General features: G+C 44.0%; 1 pseudogene; it reads left to right on the forward strand.

Moving 5' to 3' along the window:
- The first annotated feature begins 6765 nt into the window (after positions 1-6765).
- The window catches only part of LOC121571026, a 33955-nt pseudogene continuing 18655 nt past the window's right edge, over positions 6766-22065 (forward strand).

Below are 22065 nucleotides of genomic sequence, written 5' to 3' on the forward strand. Positions count from 1 at the left end.
ATTGAGGTAAGTGCTTCCGGTCGCCATATTTGTGGTGCTTAGCAGCAGTGTGCAGAAATTGTATGGCATAAATAATAATCTACCTACTTTTGTTCCTTATTTTGGATAGGTATGTACGTGTAAAAAAATTATGTCTAAACGACATCAGTTGGATTTGGGAGATTATTATTCATCGAGTTAAACGAGAACGTCTTCTGATGGGTATGTATAGGGAATAATATGGAGAGAGGATCCTTTGTTTTTGTGTTTCATTGGCACTGCAGTGCAGGAGATGTTTTGGCTGCAACTAACGTTAGCATGCTAGCTAGCTAGATCATTATTAGTTCATTGAAACTATCCAAAGCTGTCTCTGTTCAGTAGCTACTAGCTAGTTAGCTAACTAACTGGATAGCTAGCTATCTAAGTAACAACGTTATCATTAACGTTCTGCAACTGAAAAGGAAAATAACCAATTCCCTAAGATGTCTCATTTGCATGTCACCCAATCAATGATTCAGTCAGTGGACGTCAACGTGGTGCTGAAACACATTGCCAACTTTGTTGGCAGAACAGAACAGAACAGACATTCATGAAATCCTTCCCTGGAATTGGGTACTGACTGTCATGCCAACATTCTAGGCCCATAAGGACATGAGTTCTGAAGTCAACTGGTGTACCCAAGACAACTGGATATTCTGCTAATGTTCCTAGGAAATATAGCTAGCTGCAGTAACGGGATAGGTTGTGCTCCATTATCCATTTCAGTTTAGCTACCTTAGTGTAAAGCCTGAGAATGCATTTTTCGACTAACCTGTTTTTGGAGATACTTTCTTTGTTGTCGATTCGGAAGAAGTGTATCTTATAATTGTCCAGTTGCAGGTGGTTCACCAAAAACCAGAGAATATTCAGAAATATATTAAATACACTTTTTTTTATCGAGTTTGGAGTTCCCTTGTCATTTTAGTCGCCAGACATCTTGCATTGCCCGACATCTTTGCAGGAACTAATCGTTTCTATGTGATGCGGCCCCAAATACTTGTAGAAGCAGATGACAGCGTGTCACACAGTGCGACCAAAAGATCTACATACATGCAAGAGGCATTTCTCACTCGATACAAAACGTGGATTTAATATCTTTCTGAATATTCTCTGTTTTTTGGAGAACCACCTGCAACTGGAGACGGACATTTATAAGATACACTTTTCTTCCAAATCGAGAACGAAGAAAGTTAAGTACAGACAACAACAAGTTAGTTAAAAAATCCCTTCTGAGGCTTTACACTAGCTAAGCTGTAAGGGATAATGGAGCATCATATTTCCCTTTACAATTCTGTAGCTATAGGAAATAGTGCATTGCTCAAGAGACATGACATAGGCTACATTGGGTACATTTTACAAAAACACATTTACTTGAAGAACAGTGCAGATGCAAACTTTGGTAACAGAATGGGCACAAACAGCACTGTTACCAAACTGCATCTGCACTGTTCTTCAAGTAAATGTGTTTTTGTACAAATGTGTATGGTTTGCAATCATTGGTATTTGTTTGGCATACATTTTAAAGGAAAAAATGTGTCAGCATCATTCTGTTACTCTGGAATTTCCCATTGCCACAACAATTTTTAGTCTTTGGCCAATTCATCAAATGGAGTCTTCAACATTGGTCTTGTCAAAGAAGGAAATTCAATACTTGGGTTCTGGGGTGTAGACATGCATTGTAGCCTAATAAAAAGGAAATAAAGATATCGCCCATTTGGGAAAGGAAAGTGTTCCCCATTTGACTCATGATATTTTAGACCATTAATTTCTTCATTAATGTGACCTTTGAATGCTACACTTGATTACATTCTTCTGCAGCGTGAAAGGGAAATGCGCAATAACCTTTTCATGTTATCTGAGGAAAAGGACACGCCATAGCCGAACCGCGGTGCACTTTTACACTCTTTGGATCTGAGTTGTTCTATTTCTCTGTTGGTGTTGGCATAATTTCATTTTGTCCCCTACCCCTTACTCTAGCCCCTAGCCCTGCCAACATGTAAGACGTAGGAGATGGGAAAAGAGAAGGGAATGGTGCCTGGCTGATAAAAAAAAAGCTTTGTCTTGTCTGACACACTACTAACATGTATCCTCCACCAAAGGTGAGACAGCGACAGGGACCGAGACCGGGACAGGGACTTCAAGCCCTTTGGCATGGCCCTGAACCCAGCTGTCTGCGGTTGCAGTGCGGGCCTTCTCTCCCTCAAGCAGACAGCCATACAGCAGCAGATCAACCCGTTCACCAACTTGCCCCACACAGCGTGCTACTATGAGATCCTGAAGAAGAAGCTGCAGCTGCCCGTGTGGGAGTACAAGGAGCGTTTCTAAGACGTCCTGGCACGCCACCAGAGCTTCGTGCTTGTCAGAGAAACGGGCTCCGGCAAGACCACACAGGTAAGCAGGGCAAGGGGTAGATGCGGGCATGGGGGGTACACACACGCACTCACTCAATCTCTTACTTAGTTACTTACTAAGGCTCAATCACAATACCCCCCCCCTTAGCCCTCTCCCTCCGTTTTGCACGATCATGCATCGAAGTGGTGTTCCAATTCAACGAGGGGTAGTGCCTTTTCAGCCCTCTAGTTGGCCCTCCAAACGAAGCAAATTGACATGCAGACTACCTATCGAGTGGTTATCAAAACTTCCATAAAGCTTGGCAACCCAAATTGCTTCAGAAAGATGGCTGCCAAAAATATTAGGATGGTAGCAAATTTAAATAATTAGAACTTCATGACGAGTCATTCAAAAAAAAAGTACAGTTAAGAGGAATATGTTGGTTAATGTAGCTAGAGAAAAACGATGATGCATATTTTTGGGTCATAAAGTTAATTTACGAAAGTCGCTATTTAAAGCTGCAATATGTAACTTTTTGGGCGACCCAACCAAATTCACATAGAAATGTGAGTTATACAGTGCATTCGGAAAGTATTCAGACCCCTTCCCTTTTTCTAAATTTTGTTACGTTACAGCCTTATTCTAAAATGGATTCAATAAATTTTTTCCCTCATCAATCTACAAACAATACCCCATAATGACAAAAGAGAAAACAGGTTTTTAGAAATGTTTGCAAATGTATTAAAAATACCTTATTTACATACACTACCGGTCAAATGTTTTAGAACACCTACTCATTCAAGGGTTTTTCTTATTTTCTACATTGTAGAATAATAGTGAAGACATCAAAACTATGATATAACACATATGGAATCATGTAGTAACCAAATAAATGTGTTCAGAAAATCAAAATATATTTTATATTTGAGATTCTTCAAATAGCCACCCTTTGCCTTGATGACAGCTTTGCACACTCTTGGCATTCTCTCAACCAGCTTCATGAGGTAGTCACCTGGAATGCATTTCAATTAACAGGTGTACCTTCTTAAAAGTTAATTTGTGGAATTTCTTTCCTTCTTAATGCGTTTGAGCCAATCAGTTGTGTTGTGACAAGGTAGGGGGGGTATACAGAAGATAGCCCTATTTGGTCAAAGACCAAGTCCATATTATGGTAAGAACAGCTCAAATAAGCAAAGAGAAATGACAGTCCATCATTACTTTTTAGACATGAAGGTCAGTCAATACTGAACATTTCAAGAACTAAAGTTTCTTCAAGTGCAGTCGCAAAAACCATCAAGGACAGGAATGGAAGACCTGTAAAGGATAAGTTCATTAGAGTTACCAGCCTCAGAAATTGCAGCCAAAATAAATTATTCACAAGGATGATCTCTGTTTCCATTGATCATCCTTGAGATGTTTCTACAACTTGATTGGAGTCCACCTGTGGTAAATTCAACTGATTGGACATGATTTGGAAAGGCACACACCTGTCTATATAAGGTCCCACAGTTGACAGTGCATGTCAGAGCAAAAATCAGGTCGAAGGAATTGTCCGTAGAGCTCAGAGACAGGATTGTGTCGAGGCACAGATCTGGGGAAGGGTACCAAAAAATGTCTGCATTATTGAAGGTCCCCAAGAACACAGTGGCCTCCATCATTCTTAAATGGAATAAGTTTGGAACCACCAACACTTTTCCTAAAGGCACCTATAGGACTCGCAGACCATGAGAAACAAGATTCTCTGGTCTGATGAAACCAAGATTGAACTCTTTGGCCTGAATGCCAAGCGTCACGTCTGGAGGAAACCTGGCACCATCCCTACGGTGAAGCATGGTGGTGGCAGCAAAATGCTGTGGGGATGTTTTTCAGTGGCAGGGACTGGGAAATGGCAGAGCGATTTCTACATAGTGCATCTTTAACAAGCTAGTTGATTAGCTAACATTAGCCAACTAGCTATACATTTAGCTTGCTATATGGGCGTTTGACATTTGTATGAATTGTAATTCGTCTTGTTTAATGTTTTAGGGACTCCTGAGCGAACCAGCAAACCAGGCTGTCATCTTGTGAAAGCCAGTGGATTTAAAGAATCTAGCTAGCTAGCATTTACTGCCAATTTAATGTGCAATTATGTAAGCTTGCTTTGCAATTCATCAAAAAATATTTCAGTCAATCACTTGTCATTGATCTTTACTGTAGTAACGTAATGAAACCATTAGAGATTGAAGATATTTGCCAATGCAAGTAACGTAGCAGTAGTTAGCTATTTTCTTGCTTATTGTGTAGTGGAGGATCAAAGCACCTGTATGCTGGACGTGTAGCTATGAAGCCGATCTGTGTGGTTTTTATTGTTCTAGTTACAATGCTTCCACTGGTAATGACTGAGTGAAGGAAATGTGACTGTTACATGTCAAACTGCAATGTAATGAAAGTCCATCTTCAGACCAGTGTGTTGTGAACAACATTTGCCTCAGCAACAATATTGGAATCAGCGTGTCGCCTTAAATAAATGTCCCCCATTGAAAGTGATGCAAACTGATAAAATTTTTGGATTCATGCTACAATTGGACTAGATAATGCTAAACAAGGGTTGAATGTTATATAAATTCAACAAAAGACAATAATGAGTACATTTGTTGAAAACGCACTGTGGATGTGTCAGACTTCAGAATTGCATTGAGAGCATACTTATATTGCAATGTACAGCCTTACCTATGGATCTTGGCTCCAAGAAATGGGGTATCAGCCTATTCGGTGACCCCCACAGATTACAATTCTAAAGAGTTTTCACAAATATTATGGGGCGATCGGGGATGGTGCCATGGGGTTTACAGACAGTAAATGGTAGTTTATTAATGCTTTGCTCTTCAAAACATCTGTGCAATCAAAATGTCTGTGTTTCTTACTCAAAGCTATCGTCAGTGTCATTTTGTAAAGCGCTTTTGAATGTTATTGGTTTGGCTCCTTATTTGTGGAAGGTGGAGAAGGTGAAGCGATAGTAAAAGTGAGTGTGCTTGAATGACCTCTTCCTCTCGCCATCTCCTTTTCTCCCCTCAGACGGTGAAGGTCATGGGCTGTCCTAAGAAGGCAGTGACCTGTACCCAGCCCAGGAGGGTGGCAGCCATGAGCGTCGCCCTGAGGGTAGCAGACGAGATGGACGTCATGCTGGGCAAGGAGGTGGGTTACTGCATTCGATTCAAGGACTGCAGCTCGGCCAAGACCTTCCTCAAATAAGGGCTAGTCTACTGAAGCCAAAAACTGGGGTTGTTCAGTGGGGGCGCATCGTAGCAATACATTTTGCAATGGAAAACCAAGATGAGCGTTCTTATTTGTAATAATAATAATAATAATTTGTATTTATTATGGATCCCCATTAGTTCCTGCCAAGGCAGCAGCTATTCTTCCTGAGGTCCAGCAAAATTAAGGTTAATACATTTTTTTAAACATTACAATACACTGTGTGCCCTCAGGCCCGTACTCCACCACTACCACATATCTACAGTGCAAAAATCCATGTGTATGTGTGTGTATAGTGCGTATGTTATCATGTGTGTGTATGCATGTGTCTGTGCCTATGTTTGTGTTGCTTCACAGTCCCCGCTGTTCCATAAGGTGTTTTTTATCTGTTTTTTAAATCTAACTTTACTACTTGCATCAGTTACCTGATGTGGAATAGAGTTCCATGTAGTCATGGCTCTATGTAATGGAACTCTATGTAGTACTGTGCGCCTCACATTGTCTGTTCTGGACTTTGGGACTGTGAAGAGACCTCGGGTGGCATGTCTTGTGGGGTATGCATGGGTGACCGAGCTGTGCGCCAGTAGCTCAAACAGACAGCTCGGTGCACCCAACATGTCAACACCTCTCATAAACACAAGTAGTGATGAAGTCAATATCTCCTCCACTTTGAGCCAGGAGAGATCGACATGCATATTATTAATATTAGCTCTCTGTGTACATCCAAGGGCCAGCCGTGCTGCCCTCTTCTGAGCCAATTGCAATTTTCCTAAGTCATTTTTTGTGGCACCTGACCACACGACTGAACAGTAGTCCAGTTGTGACAAAACTAGGGCCTGTAGGACCTGCCTTGTTGATAGTGCTGTTAAGAAGGTAGAGCAGCGCTTTATTATGGACATACTTCTCCCCATCTTAGCTACTGTTGTATCAATATGTTTTGACCATGACAGTTTACAATCCAGGGTTACTCAAAGCAGTTTAGTCACCTCAACTTGCTTAATTATTGGAGAAGTTCAGGTAGCACCTCCCAGTCTTGTCTCTCTGTTAGCAAAAAAGTTAGATTCTAAATATCCTTTACAAGAGAGACCTGGTTAATATAGCAGTACACAGTAGTTAAGTTGTTTGATTAAAATGTCCACTTTAAAGACTTATCCGTTGTGTTTTCTCCCTTGTTGCAGGTACATGACAGATGGTATGTTGCTGCGGGAGGCCATGAACAACCCCCTGCTGGTGTGCTACGGCGTCATCATCCTGGACGAGGCCCATGAGAGAACACTGGCCACAGACATCCTCATGGGCGTCCTCAAAGAGGTGGTCCGGCAGAAGTCCGACCTCGAGGTCAAACCTCCATACCCCTGGGGGCAATGTACTGAACGTTGCGAGTACAAATGTCCCGAATAGAGCTGACCGGATTTCTACTTGTCAGAGGAACATGTAAGTCCTACGTGATTTTTCTAACTTTGTGCCCCACTGAAAGCGATCGTAACTTTGTGCCCCACTGAAAGCGATCTGGGCTTTCACGCATGTGCCTGCTGAATGGAACCCTGGCCTAGCCAACAGCTCCCACTCGCCAGTCTACATTCCACAGCGTCTCATAGAGTTATTTACTTCCTCTGGCTGTACTGTCTGATCCTACTGGCTTCTCTCCTGCCTTTGCTACATGTTAACACACCCGTGCGTCTTTCCTTTGTCCACTCTCCTAGACTCAATTACTACCTTCCACTAGGTACTCCTGCTCTATCCTACACGAGAGCCTGCTTCTCTGCACACACAATTATTACTTCCCCTCCCCTGAAAAATCCTCGGTGGCAGACAATGTTTGTTTCCCTTACCGTTTCTTCCTCCTCGCCCTCTCATCTTTTCACCTTTTGCTGACAGTCTCTCTGCGGGCTGACAGCTGCATGTCTATTGAGGAAAAGACAAAAGGCAGCCATTCAGCTCAGAAATGCACAGCGAGTCCCCTCTGCAGCAGCTCCCTGGGTCAGCCCATTTTGAGGCAATCAGCCAAGGATGGGAGGGGGTTGAGAGCGGGAGGAGACCAGAGGCATGCAGTTTTTTATAGGCTGAATGTGCCGGACACAATTCTCATAAAGCAGATGGATAATGGCTAGTTGTTGTCGGGGATGGTATTGAAGATTATACATGAGATAAGGGACTGTTAAATAAGGTCTAGGTTACTGGCAACCATCCTCCCGGCTCGACCTCGCTCACGTCCCTCTGCCCCCCTCTCCCAAATTTGAAGTTTAATTTGCCTTGATTAAGAGCAATTATGTCTCGCGGTGCATAAAGCGAAATGGTGGTGAGACGGTGGGCCGAAGTATTTGAGGGAAAATGGAAGAGCAGAGAGGCGCGCCGCCTCCCATCAGGATCCTAATGTGCTTCTGATCTAATGGGCCTTGGGGAGAACATGGTGTGCCCAGAGACTTATTCAGGCGTTGAGCGTCATGATCCTCATGGGTCAGGGGTTCTGTCCTCCTGTGATATATCCACCATCTTGGCTCCTCTCACTTGGCCAGTGTCCAATCTACTCCCTCTTTCTGGCTAACACTATCTATGATCTGTTCCATCTACTAGGCCTATACTGAATAATTTCATCAGTCACCTGCGTCGACTGTCACTCTTAACAACCCTGTGGTGAGACTACACCAGACCATTCCAACTTCTAATACCTCTTATCTACCTGCACTATACTAATGTCACTCTCCCATGCCTATCTGACAGCTCTTCCCTCCTGCTCTGAGCTGCTGTTTCTGATTGGCCCTTAGGCACTGATCTAAGATAAAGCTAATCCTTACCTGAACCATTAGGAGCGAACTACAATCTTGTACTCCGATCTGTGTTTAGGGGTGACCATTTTCTCTTCCCAGTCCACGTCTCACTATCTTCTCTCCTTGTTCCCTCGTCTCGTCTGGTCAGGTCATCGTCATGAGCGCCACACTGGACGCCGGCAAGTTCCAAGTCTACTTTGACAGCTGTCTGCTGCTGACCAGCCTGAGAGGGACTACCTGGAGGCAGCCATCCGGACGGTCATCCAGACCTCTTCCTCACCAGACACGAGGTAGGCCGATTTGACACTTTTTACAATTAGTTTGTATTTAGCAGGAATCATGATGCAAAGTAATATACTCATACACAGTGTGTTTCTACTGCTACCTAACGGTGTTCCGTACACATTTTGCGTAACCGGAGCAATCAAACGAGGCTGCAATGAAAACTAATGGCAATGTATTGACTGTGTTGGCATCAAAATCCGGGGTGTAAGCTACGCTTCTATTCAAGCGTTGATTGACATGGTAATGGACCCAATAGTATTTGAAAAATATGAAAAAACGGGCCCCTCGGACGCTGTACGTTACATCGTGACGTGTCATGACGTAACGTATGGCACGCATTATGCAACTCATTGTGTGCCGTACAGCGTCTTTCCACCAGGGGTAGCGGTTCTCTCGCAGATTAAAAACATGCTGAACCATATACACCTGTAAGAAACCTTCATTATTCATGATTTTCGTTTAAATTAGCATTAGTATTAATATTATTATGGCTAATATTAAACACATTTTCATGAGTAGGGTGCTAATAGCAATGTGGTCATCTATAACACAAACACCGAATCAATAATGAATTGCATAAGACTTTGATGTGCAGATTCTTAAAAAGAATACCACCGCGCCAACCTCTGATCTGCATTTACACAAGCAAACCCGTCAACTGCTGACAAAGAGCTTACGTTTTTTGCTCTCGCGTTTGCTGTGTTAACGTTTTGAAATACATTTGCTGTGCCAACCGAGTCACGAGAGCTGTGTGTTTTAATAATTGCGAAATCTCATGTGCGCAATAACACGTGTAAATAACGCATGTCCTAAATTCTCACGTGTGCTATCTATTAATGTCGTTTGCAAATGATGAAATGCTCTAACCCAAATTGAGACGCGACATTCCTGAATACCACTCGTTCTGCTCTTAATACTGAAGGTGAAGACAATGAACGGGACTCCCTAAAAGACTGCATGTCACCAAACTGCAATAGTTGTGAACTATGTGGAATGTTTTTGGACCATTGGCTTCCCTGTAAACAGGTACTGACAGGAGGCACGAGCCACCTCCCTCAGGCTCCTCCCTGCCTTCACCTCCTCGTTAGCAGCCTGTAGCTGTTCAGGGGTGTAGCGGTGCCGTTTCTTGGGCTCTTGTTGGGCTTTTCCATTTCCAGACATTTCCTGTCATAATACAATTACTCTTTTAATTTTTTATTTTGTGTTCATGCAACATAATTTATTAAGATTGTGCCAAGGAAATGGGCTCAAATGTGGATATCATTTCCATGTAATCCAACATAACAGTATTGCATATTTCATGGAAAGAGCAGGTGTTCATGTACACTCAGTGTGTATGATGGAGTTGGTGTTACAACTGTTGTTAGTTATATTTCTTTTTTATATTAATATTGTTGCTTTATTCAGTAATGTTGTAACGTTAAGTAGTTTATAGAAGTATTTCTCTCGTGCTATTGGAAGTTATAATATTAACCCTAATCATTCTCATGCTTTGTTCATTAACATTATATAAAGTAACATTCTATTCCTTCATCTCTCTCTTTGAACAGAATCACATCCATCGACTCTGAAAATAAAGTTCCCTACTTTGTGTAACTCATATATTTAACGATATTTATTTATTTATCAAGACATTATCAATGGTGAGTGTAAAGTTAATTACTCATGAGTTCATCAATAGTTAATTCAATCAATAGTTAATTTTTCGCGTCATTACTGCGAGCCATCATGACTCTCAAAAGCCATGACAGCCGCAGTTTACTTGTGAAGATAACGTTAGCGCCACCCTAAAACCCCTATTCAAATTACACACAAACCTTCAAATCGGTATGTAATGAGACATTATATCAACTCTTTATAGTGTTTTATTGACATTTTAGAGGTGATGAAAGCCGTTTACCCACACGACATCGATCGCTTTCACTATCGCTCAGTAGCCTTCGCTTCCCCCTCCGTCATTTTTAAAAGATCCAGCGGAGCTCAATTGCCTTCTTCAATCATGCAGAGACGGGCAGCGTGGCGGTCTCGCCGTTGATTTTGCTGGAAAGGGGAGAAATTGTGCTTTACAATTAAATATTAATATTACAGTTGACCTGGAAGTATTTAAAAAATGTGGCGCTAAAATGAGGTAAAGTGTATGGAACACTGTGGTGTACGGAATACTGTTTGGTAGTAGTACTATACAAATGCACATAAACATTGTGTGCAGAGCTAATGATGTGCATATACAGACAGACACACAGACACACACAGACATATACACTACACACACACAGATACACACACCAACTCACCGATTGTCCCATTGTGTTGTACTCACACACATTGTACTCATTGTCACCATTCCAGCTTTCCAAAGAGAAACACACACACACACACACACACACACACACACAACCAAGATGATCAATGCTTAGATTGATAGATATTTCATGCATGCAACCTCGCCTGTTTGGAACCTACCAGGTTGAAGAGAAAAAGACAGGAAGTGACCCAGATTCTGCCCTCCTCATGAATCCCTGAAATTAAGTCATTTATTATTTTTTTCGCTCCTGCAAATGTTGTGCACTGATGTGTAATGGAGGGCGAGGTTCATGGCCAAAATGATTAATTTAACCCATCAGAGTCTAAACCCTGTCTAAGCGAGGGGAGGGGAGGGGTTCTACTAAGCTATATGGAATTGTTTTAAGAAGGTCATACCAAGGATAATTTAGCTATTTGAATTTTAAGACCCCTTGAAGTATCAGAAAATATGTAAAAAATATTGATGAAAGATTATTTTTGGCCTCACTGCTATTAGCCCATACAAACGCATTGAATAACAGATTCTCTCCTATATCTGAGAGATAAGCGAAAGATCCAGAATATTTATATGTATTTAACCTGATATTTTTTACATTAAACAGTCTCCATATATACAGTCGTGGTCAAAAGTTTTGAGAATGACACAAGTATTTGTCTTCACAAAGTTTGCTGCTTCAGTGTTTTTTTATATTTTTGTCAGATGTTACTATGGTATACTGAAGTATAATTACAAGCATTCTATAAGTGTCAAAGGCTTTTATTGACAATAACATTAAGTTTATGCAAAGAGTTAATATTTGCAGTGTTGACCCTTCTTTTTCAAGACCTCTGCAATCCGCCCTGGCATGCTGTCAATTAACTTCTGGGCCACATCCTGACTGATGGCAGCCCATTCTTGCATAATCAATGCTTGGAGTTTGTCAGAATTTGTGGGTTTTTGTTTGTCCACCCGCCTCTTGAGGATTGACCACAAGTTCTCAATGGGATTAAGGTCTGGGGAGTTTCCTGGCCATGGACCCAAAATGTAGATGTTTTGTTCCCCGAGCCACTTAGTTATCACTTTTGCCTTATTGCAAGGTCCTCCATCATGCTGGAAAAGGCATTGTTCATCACCAAACTGTTCTTGGATGGTTGTGAGAAGTTGCTCTCGGAGGATGTGTTGGTACCATTCTTTATTCATGGCTGTGTTCTTAGGCAAAATTGTGAGTGAGCCCACTCCCTTGGCTGAGAAGCAACCCCACACATGAATGGTCTCAGGATGCTTTACTGTTGGCATGACACAGGACTGATGGTAGCGCTCACCTTGTCTTCTCCGGACAAGCTTTTTTCCGGATGCCCCAAACAATCGGAAAGGGGATTCATCAGAGAAAATGACTTTACCCCAGTCCTCAGCAGTCCAATCCCTATACCTTTTGCAGAATATCAGTCTGTCCCTGATGTTTTTCCTGGAGAGAAGTGGCTTCCTCGCTGCCCTTCCTGACACCAGGCCATCCTCCAAACGTCTTCGCCTCACTGTGCGTGCAGATGCACTCACACCTGCCTGCTGCATTCCTGAGCAAGCTCTGCACTGGTGGTGCCCCGATCCCGCAGCTGAATCAACTTTAGGAGACGGTCCTGGCGCTTGCTGGACTTTCTTGGGCGCCCTGAGGCCTTCTTCACAACAATTGAACCTCTCTCCTTGAAGTTCTTGATGATCCGATAAATGGTTGATTTAGGGGCAATCTTCCTAGCAGCAATATCCTTGCCTGTGAAACCCTTTTTATGCAAAGCAATGATGACTGTATGGGTTTCCTTGCAGGTAACCATGGTTAACAGAGGAAGAACAATGATTTCAAGCACCACCCTCCTTTTAAAGCTTCCAGTCTGTTATTCGAAACTCAATCAGCATGACAGAGTGATCTCCAGCCTTGTCCTCGTCAACACTCACCTGTGTTAACGAGAGAATCACTGACATGATGTCAACTGGTCCTTTTGTGGCAGGGCTGAAACGCAGTGGAATTTTTTGGGATTAAGTTCATTTTTATCGCAAAGAGGGACTTTGCAATTCATCTGATCACTCTTCATAACATTCTGGAGTATATGCAAATTGCCATCATAAAAACTGAGGCAGCAGACTTTGTGAAAATTCATATTTGTCATTCTCAACTTTTGACCACGACTGTACTTCGATAAATATTTTCAACTGGTACAATGCTGGAATGCTTTTCCAACAGTCTTGAAGGAGTTCCCACATATGCTGAGCACTTGTTGGCTGCTTTTCCTTCACTCTGCGGTCCGACTTATCCCAAACCATCTCAATTTGGTTGAGGTCGGGGAATTGTGGAGGCCAGGTCATCTGATGCAGCACTCCATCACTCGCCTTCTTGGTAAAATAGCCCTTACACAGCCTGGAGGTGTGTTGGGTCATTGTCCTGTTGAAAAACAAATGATAGTCCCACTAAACCCAAACCAGATGGGATGGCGTATCGCTGCAGAATGCTGTGGTAGCCATGCTGGTTAAGTGTGCCTTGAATTCTAAATAAATCACAGACAGTGTCACCAGCAAAGCACCCCCACACCATAACACCACCTCCTCCATGCTTTACAGTGGGAAATACACATGCAGAGATCATTCGTTCACCCACACCACGTCTCACAAAGACACGGCGGTTGGAACCAAAAATCTCAAATTTGGACTCCAGACCAAAGGACATCTTTCCACCGGTCTAATGTCCATTGCTCGTGTTTCTTGGCCCAAGCAATAGTTTGTAGGCCAAACCGTTCAGACGCTACAGACGAGAATACCTGTTTGTGAGAAGACCGGTTTTCTGGATGTTTCATGATCTGACAAACACCGCTCTAGCTCTGTCACCTTTCACCGTAGATGTGGAAGTGCGACATCGACGGATGTGGTGGATTGAGACAAAAAACAGATATCTAGCTTAAACTGACTGATTTTAGATGGGGATTTTTGTGTTATGCTAATTAGATTTACGCGGGGCACGGACATTAACATTAGGTTAATCACAGCTGGTCGGGCACACTTCTTCCTGCCTTCCCCCAGAAACGTCTGTCTGCCTCTCAGATCATGAGTGGGAGAGGCAGCCTGTCTCAGGGCTCAGCACTGCTGCAGCGCCACACTATTATTCTCACTATTCTCTTCCTATGTACGAGTGTGGTTTGTATGAACGCAACCCCAGACTGAGTTCAAGACCGAGCTTGACTGTTAATGTGCCTGGAGCTCTTCATTTTGAATGTATGGATTTTGGTCCAGATTGTGCTTGTGCTTCTCCCTCGCGTTAGAGCCGAGTCACCATCCAGCCATCTTCAAAATGAAATCATATCCGCCAAGCACCCAGCCAATCAGATAATGTGACGGCCTATTCATTAACGGTGGTCATTCGTCATTCATCGGCCAGGTGGGACAGCGCTACCGCGCACCTACATCTGTTTTCATTTGCCGATGCCTGATCGATGCCTGGCTGTCCCAGAGGAGCATTGTATTTGAAGTGGTCTCCTTCCAGTCACTCTGACGGCCAGGGAACGGCATTTGCCTCCCCTATTTGAATGTGCAGAGGAGACGAGAAGCTTGTGTTAAACATTCTTTGGAGGTGGACGTCTTTTGATGAGTATCCCCCTTCTGTCACACCTCCCAGCTCGATAATTCTGAATGTCAAGCTGCCGAGGCAAAACAGTACAGTCAGAGAACACTCCCACGGCGACTTCATTAACACTCCTAATTAGGTTAAAGAAGTTAATGTGAGGTTGGTCTGGAGAAGATGGGTATTCAAAGGAGCGTATCTTAACCTCTCTAGTGTCCCCGCAACTTTGATGTCGACTAATGATCGGGGACGCAGATCTGCTGCAAAGCGCAGACCATTTTTATATGGCTTTGAGATGAAGCCGTTTTAATTCATGGCAAATGAAAACCAAAGGGGGCGGGATTCCCTCCCTCCCTCCCTCCTTCCCCCAAGTATTTGGGGGATATTTCCCTGCCACAAACCATTAAAAACAAACAGACACAAACTCCCCATAAAAGAGAGGCAAAGCTTATCACAGCTGCCTCGCCCTGATAAGCCTTACCATTTAAGCTGCCCTTCAGCGGTTCACTTCAAAATGTAAAGATATGCCCATGACTCAGCTAATTAAGTGGACTGTGGCGAGTGCCTAATTGCATCTGGTTAGGTGCCTGGCGCCCAACCGCATCGCTTCTGGGGTCGCGGGGGCCAGCTGGTGGACAGGTTCCCACCATTGGCCGTCCGCCCCACTGCACGTGCTCCATTTCCCTTCAGACACGGGCGCACCAGCAACGGCGTCCACTTTTCATGACAGCTGCTGTATCCAGAGGGTTGATGGTCTATTAATACCCAGGCTAATTTTATCAATCCATTCATATTTACTATTTTCCACTCTAACTTGTCAAAGTGTTGATTAGGAGGTACGTAGCCATCGGTGGGATGTATTTGACTTGTGCAGTGAGTGAACACAGCAGGGAAAAATTGGGCTAGGAATGCATTACTGTCTGCAAACACACAGAGGTTGCCTATGTTTTTGTGTTGTATTCAACCAGGGCAAAGCCTTGCCTTGCCTGAGTAAAGTAAATGCCCCATAAAGAGTAAACGCAAGGACAAAGGAGGGCAGTCCGTCTGCTGGGTAGCTATAGGTAGCAGTCAGTGTCACATTGTGGCCTTGGCATGACTGTATCAAAAATGGTTCCCTTCATTTCAGAATACACCAAGCCAATACCCCTTTCTGCCCCAGCCCCCTTCTCCTTCGTACTCAAATAAAACATGATTTGAAGCTGTAACTCATTCCACGGAGGGCTGAGTGTCTGCGGGTTTTCGCTCCTCCCTTGTTTCGCTCCTCCCTTGATTGATTGAATTAAGGTCACTAATTAGTAAAGACCTCCCCTCACCTGGTTGTCTAGGTCTTAATTGAAAGGAAAAACCAAAAACTCAGACACTAGGCCTTCCATGGAATGAGTTTGAGTGCTAATTTATTTGTGTCACGTGACACCCCCAGCCAACCTATAGAAAGACCTGCATTGCTCACTTGGGCCTGAAGGTGGTGCAACAGCATAGGCTGTGGTCTTTTACCTGTTGGCGTAGGATACTTGTTTAAGTAGGACATAAACATGGACTCAATCAGGCAGTGGTTATCGCTTCAGTGCCTTTTCTGGTCTTTCATAGCTAACATTGTCCAATGTCTGGAGATGGAAAAAAGTCAAGCGTGGACATTGCATTCCAGGAATTATAGACACTTATCAGGCTAGCATGTAGACTAGTCACTTAGCGGCCCGTGGACATGGTCGATAGCAATGTAATTGTCTTAAATATACATGAGCCGTTTACCGAGTTGATATGTTGCATTTGCTAACGTCACATTATGGCGGTCCGTGCCGTGTTGGGTTATTATGTTCAGGCTGGCTAGTTCAGTCGGAGACCTAGCCTTGTCTACTGTCATGTTTTCTTATTTCCCTGGCTGCTCAGGTCCTCCTCTCCTCTGTCTGCGAGCCCACTGGCTCTATAATGTTCAGCTCCACTAAACTGATCTGCCATGATTTGCCGCTGGTTTATGCATCAGTGCAGCGTCCACATTTCTCCTACAATATTGCGGTATGGAATAATGAACCGTGTGTGTGTGTGTATAACCCTGTGTGTGTGTGTTTGGCTGAGTGTGTGTGTGTGTGGTATCCGTGTTTTCCTGAGTGCTGCATTTGACAACGGAGCCATGGGGAGCTCACCCAAGCATGCGGTAGTCCAGGTTTAATTTCCTCAGTCAGATGGAGTGACAGGCAGAACAAATGTACTGTGGCGGGAACCACCATCTCCCTTGCCCCTTTCTCCTTTCTACCCCTCCCCTCCTCTACTCTTCAGACATTCTTCTCCCCTTTCTCTCCTGATGTTATTCAGACCAAGCCCCCAGGTGACTGTTTGTGTGCCCAAACGCTGCTGCTCGACAGCCTTCCATCACCTGCCTGCCCTTTGAATGATTCTGCTTCATCTTTCAGGAAATAGATGAGGCCTGCAAGCGCATCAAGAGGGAAATCGACGACCTGGGACCCGATATGAGGGACATCAAAATCATCCTGCTGTACTCGACGTTGACGCCCCCGCCCCGCAAGCCCAACGGAGCCATCGGGAGGAAGGTAAATGCCGCCACTGCTCGAATCACTCCTCAGAAGCAATCCCAGCAACTCAATAGCTCCCTTTCAGAGAGAGAGAGAGAGAGAGAGAGAGAGGAGAGCGAGTGAGAGTTAGAAAGCAAGAGGGCTAAAGAAAGCGAGAAATGGAGAGATGCAGAGAGACTTGACAAGGGAAGTATGTGGGTGGATATGGAGAGGGTTGGGAGGGGGGGGTAGAAAAAGTTTTTTTTCCCCTTTCAGCTTTGGTGCAGGACTGACTCACACACCATATGTTGCTTTTGTCAGCATACGATTCCCTGCTCTAAATTATAACTTGGGTGGATATTACTCATGCCCTCCGCGCCTAAGGAAAGCATCGGAGCCGCTGTCTTTTTACCTCTTCACCTCTGTTGGTTTTGCACAGCTTCTCTCGCTCTCTCTGAAAACATCTGGTCTTCTCAGTGCCAGGGTAAGGCAGCATGCATTACCGGAGCAGGAAAAAAAAAAATACGTTGCTCATCTACAATATATGGGTTAGCTGACAACGTCATGAAAACGATGCGCACCCTTTAATGGGGCAGAAGGCCGTGTGTTGTTGTGATTCTGGATGGCTAGATAGATAGCAACAATGACAAGAAGCTGACGTGGGGAATCGTAGGTGGCTCGTTTCAGCTAGCTTTATCTTCTTCTTCATACCATGTCTGTTTTGAGGAGATTTGACTGTCACGTCTATGCTAATATGGCAAAAATTCGCTATCTACCAAACCAACAACTGTAACGATGTATTTCAGAGACAAGTGTTCATTGTGCACATTTATTTATGTTTTCAATAAACATTAGAGACTAAATATAGTTTACATGTTGTCAACAATCTAAGCCAGTGTTTCCCAACTCCGGTGCTCTAGTATCCGCAACAGAACACATTTTTGTTGTAGCCCCGGACGAAGAACACCTGATCTAAGCCAACCCCGTCTGTTTTGCTCCATAGTTGTGCACCTGTCGGTTTTGTTGCTAAACAACCAACCTGTCTATAGAATGTGTGAACATTGCTCTCCTCTTGTTCCCTTGTCCTGAACTGGTCCCACAGAGCAATGGACGGCCCTTCGTCTTCGTGTTTCTGTTATTAATACGGACCGCAAACACGTCCAGCGTTTTGTTTATAGCTCGGCGTTCAAACAGGCGCGCTATAATCACAGCAGGGGAACCACCTGGACGGCCACGGCGTTGGCAAGGATTCTGACGGAATATCAAAACCCCGTCACACCGCCAGTAAATTTGCAAACATTTGCCCCAACATCTGACGGGGATTTGATGAATGACTCATCGTGTGCTGCCTCTATGGAGCCCAGAAAGATTATTGATGACTTATTTGGAATAATGAAGTCACCGCTCGAGAACGTTTTTTTCTTATTTTTTCCCACTGAGTCATTCACAATGTTTAACGCCTAGCCTAGCCAGGATGCTGTCATCACCTTTCTACCACTGTGGTTTGATCCACAGCGTTTTGACAGGCCCCTCTTTTCCTGTTGTACGAGACGAGGCGGGTGAAACGCTCGCTCCGGCCTCCCTCGCTACACCTCGCTCCCCCTCCCCCTCCCAGTGTGGCAGCATTTCATCTCTCTCCTCCAATGCTGTGTGTGTGTGTGTTGTGTGTTTAAAGGAAGCTCAACATTCTCAACAGTTTGATTAGCCTAAGCCGGGCCGGGGATCTTTTCCAAAGTTCAAACATCATCCCCGTGTTTGCTCTCGCTGTTTAAAGGATGTTGACATGAAAGAGGGGCACGGGTATCACAGGAAGTGGTTTGGATACCGACTGGTCCCAGGAGACGCCACCTCCACGTCTTAATAGATTGAGAGAGGGTGTTTTGGGTGGTTGGGCTGTAAATTTGGAGTCCTAATACTGGACCTCTTCCCAACATGCTGGCTCTCTCCTCCCTGGTGATTACAGACTGTGTCTGAATAGCATGCATCCTCTCATGTAGCCTTTTTATCTTGTCCATCTGCCTGGCCTGAAAAAGGAAAGGGGGATACCTAGTCAGTTGTACAACGGAATGCATTCAACTGAAATGTGTCTTCCGCATTTAACCCAATTGTCACATGGAGGTGAGCTGGAGGTGTCTCAACCCTACATTACAAACAGGGAGGTGAGGCTAGAATGACCATGTTGGTCACAATGATCCTTGAACCCCATATGACTTGCCTTCACTCAATGGCCAGGTTCATGAATACCATAAATTCTGGTCTCTCACTAAGCTCAATTGGCCAAGGGTCTTGAACATAGTAGTGTACCGCTGATGTGGCCGGGCCCAAATTATTAGAGGAGCCCTCCATTTCTACCAATCAGGGTAAGTCTTTATTTGTCAACAGGCAGCTCCTCCCAGAGTGTTGGAGTGAAAGATGGCCCCTGTTAGCCACAGTGCTCGCCCCCCTGCCGGTTAATAACCCAGAAATAATGTGCAGAGATGATGCTCTTATGACATTGCTGATGAAAAGTCTGGAATGCTCTTTACAGCCAACAGACAGACAGACAGGAAGGAGCTGGGCCTGCGCTCATCTGTGTAATGGGTCCCAGCCTCCAGACACATTCTGAATCAATGCAGTCAATGAAAGGCCCTCCTATATGGTTATGAAGTGTGAGGAGGCAGGTTAGCTACTGTGGCAGCTGCTAGGGCACTGACTGAATCGTGACATACAGGTCATTGGATGGGATTTTCATTTTTTTCTTTTTTTAAACCTTTATTTAACCAGGTAAGCCAGTTGAGAACAAGTTCTCATTTACAACTGCGACCTGGCAAAGATAAAGCCAGGGACCTCACGATAGAATATCACGATACTTAGGTGCCGATACGATATGTATTGCGATTCTATATGTATTACGATTCGATACTGTGATTTTATTGCGATTTGATGTTCCAAACATTGATCACTATGTCTGCTGCAGAGAAACGAGAGAGCATGAGAAAATTTGCTTTGATCAGTCATGGAAATAAAAGTGCTGAAAACAAGAAGATGGAAAACAAGCTATAGGATGAAAAATACCTGAGTTTTTGCACAGGTACATCTGACTAGCGCTAGCTAATGCTACCTAGCAAAAACAAATGTTTTACTTGGAGTCAAAGTATCGATATAATATTGGGTCCAAAAATAATATTGCCCCCATTACTAGGATTCACCCCCTTGAACCTTTCACAGCTTCATTTGAACAGGACATGAGCTGCTCCTTGCCAACCGTTCCTCTTGGGGAAAATGTTGGCAGACATTTTCTGAGCGATGGCCCAAGCTGCCTGTATGTGCTAGGCTAGCCATCTTTGTTCCAGATTGCTTGTCGTGTGGGTCATTGACTCGAAGAAGATACAATTTCTACACACATTTACATTTAAGTCATTTAGCAGACGCTTTTATCCGGAGCGACTTACAGTTAGTGAGTGCATACATTTTCATACTGGCCCCCCGTGGGAATTAAACCCACAACCCTGGCGTTGCAAGCGCCATGCTCTACCAACTGAGCTACACGGGGGGGCCTACGGGACACAGTGTGGCTGAGCGTTCTTAATGTCTTGAACACTTTGCCAAGCAATTGGCTTTGGTTTAATTCCAGTGTTGCTCTGGTCTTCAGCGTTTACATTTGTATTAATAGGTGATTTATTCTCTTAGTTCAAAGAGATCCACTCAAACATGTTGTGGGATGACACCTGCAATGCACCTCTAGTGTTCAATCAGATCGAGATGTACATCCCTCCTGAGGGGGAGGTGTAAACAAATAAATTAGGGACGTTACCGTTATTTTTTTTGGGGTTGCCTGTTTTGCATGTTATTTTGCTATTAATACGTGTTACATATCAGTTTTGCAAACAATGTAATTATTATTATTTTTTTATCATTGAGTTAATAAAGCCTCCATTCTTTGCTTTCTTGAGTGAGGCAGCTCCAAAATGCAGGTGTTTCAGCCTAGCTTAGTGCTTTCTGTGGTGGTGGGGCAGCCAGCGGAAAATACGGAGCGTAGGGGTTGGTAATGTTCTCTAGTTGCGCCGTGATTGGCTTAGTGTTCTGTCACTCATGGGGACACTATGTCACTGCCAAGTCTAAGGGTAGAGCTCGAAAATTCAAGCCCTTGGGTGCTGCCATAGAGTTACATTAGAAGCCCATCCATCCAAGAAGAAGTGCCCATCCAAGAAGGCTCAAGGTCATTGGCCACATATAAAATGACGTCAAATCACGTTATACAGTGGGGGAAAAAAGTATTTAGTCAGCCACCAATTGTGCAAGTTCTCCCACTTAAAAAGATGAGAGAGGCCTGTAATTTTCATCATAGGTACACGTCAACTATGACAGACAAATTGAGAAAAAAAAATCCAGAAAATCATATTGTAGGATTTTTAATGAATTTATTTGCAAATTATGGTGGAAAATAAGTATTTGGTCACCTACAAACAAGCAAGATTTCTGCCTCTCACAGACCTGTAACTTATTCTTTAAGAGGCTCCTCTGTCCTCCACTCGTTACCTGTATTAATGGCACCTGTTTGAACTTGTTGTCAGTATAAAAGACACCTGTCCACAACCTCAAACAGTCACACTCCAAACTCCACTATGGCCAAGACCAAAGAGCTGTCAAAGGACACCAGAAACAAAATTGTAGACCTGAACCAGGCTGGGAAGACTGAATCTGCAATAGGTAAGCAGCTTGGTTTGAAGAAATCAACTGTGGGAGCAATTATTAGGAAATGGAAGACATACAAGACCACTGATAATCTCCCTCGATCTGGGGCTCCACGCAAGATCTCACCCCGTGGGGTCAAAATGATCACAAGAACGGTGAGCAAAAATCCCAGAACCACACGGGGGGACCTAGTGAATGACCTGCAGAGAGCTGGGACCAAAGTAACAAAGCCTACCATCAGTAACACACTACGCCGCCAGGGACTCAAATCCTGCAGTGCCAGACGTGTCCCCCTGCTTAAGCCAGTACATGTCCAGGCCCGTCTGAAGTTTGCTAGAGTGCATTTGGATGATCCAGAAGAGG

Source organism: Coregonus clupeaformis, chromosome 8 (genome assembly GCF_020615455.1).
Source record: "Coregonus clupeaformis isolate EN_2021a chromosome 8, ASM2061545v1, whole genome shotgun sequence".
Classification (NCBI taxonomy): Eukaryota; Metazoa; Chordata; class Actinopteri; order Salmoniformes; family Salmonidae; genus Coregonus; species Coregonus clupeaformis.